Source organism: Orycteropus afer, unplaced genomic scaffold, assembly GCF_000298275.1.
Source record: "Orycteropus afer afer isolate SDZICR_OR568_19922 unplaced genomic scaffold, OryAfe1.0 scaffold00097, whole genome shotgun sequence".
Taxonomy (NCBI): domain Eukaryota; kingdom Metazoa; phylum Chordata; class Mammalia; order Tubulidentata; family Orycteropodidae; genus Orycteropus; species Orycteropus afer.
Genome location: NW_006921684.1, coordinates 3816810 through 3818055, shown reverse-complemented (window position 1 = coordinate 3818055; position 1246 = coordinate 3816810).

Sequence of the window (1246 nt, the reverse complement as noted above, 5' to 3'; positions counted from 1 at the left end):
ATAAATTATATAGTATACCATCAATTCAAAACAGGTATAAGTGGGTGTTTTTTTAATGTGCAAGGAGGGGGATAACTCATTCTTTGCCACACTCTAGCCATGAAGCAAAGGAAAATATGTCTTTATTTTCTTACTATCTATTAGGCCCTGTGGTTTTTGGTATTTTTTTGTGCTGGGTGCAGGAGATCTGCTGGCACAGTAGTCAAAGTATTCAGCTGCTAACCAAAAGATCAGCAGTTTGAACTGACCAGCTGATCTGTGAGAGAAAGATGAGGCAGTCTGCTTCCATAAAGATTTACAGCCTTGGAAACCCTATGGGGTTCTGTCCTATAGGATCACTATGAGTCAAAATCAACTTGATGGCAGCAGGTTTGGTTTTGGTTTTGGTGCTGGGTACTTGAAATCTGGGCTCTTTTATCCTCCTCTCAGGTATTATACTACTTTAGAAATGAACATACTTTGTATGGTTTCAGTTCTTTTAAATTTATTGGTTTTTGGCCTAAAATATGGTCTTATCCTGGAGAATGTTCCCTGTGCACTTGAGAAGTATGTGTATTCTATTGTTGGGTGGAGTGCTCTATAGATTTCTGTTCAATCTAGTTGGTTTATAGTGCTGTTCATGTCTTCTATCTCCTTGTTCATATTCTGACTAGTTGTGCTACCAATTATTGAAAATGGGGTGTTGAAATCTCCAGATATTACTGTTGAAATATCTAATCCTTCCTTCAATTCCATCAATTTTTGCTTCATGTAATTTGGGGCTCTGTTGTTAGGTGCATGTATATGTTTGTAATTGTTATGCTTTTCTGATGGATTAACCTTTTATCCATTTATAAAATGTCCTTCTTTGTCTCTAGTAACAATTTTTGTCCTAAAGTTTATTTCCTATATTAGTCTAGCCACCCATCCTCTTACTTGATTACTGTTTGCATGGTTCATATATCTTTTTTCCATTCTTTTGCTTTCAGCCTACTTGAATCTTCAAATCTATAGTGTATATTTTGGAGAATAGAGTTGAATCATGTTTTTAAATTCATTCTGCCAAATTCTGCCCTTTGATTGGATTGTTAGTTTGTTAACATTTAATGTAATTACTGATAAGCTAAGATTATGTCTGCTATTTGCTATTTGTTTTCAATGTGTGATGTCATGTCCTCCATCCCTCACTATTCTTTCATTACTGCTTTCTTTTGTGTTCAATAATTTCTAGTATAGTGTTTTATTTCCTTTGTTGTTTATTTTACTA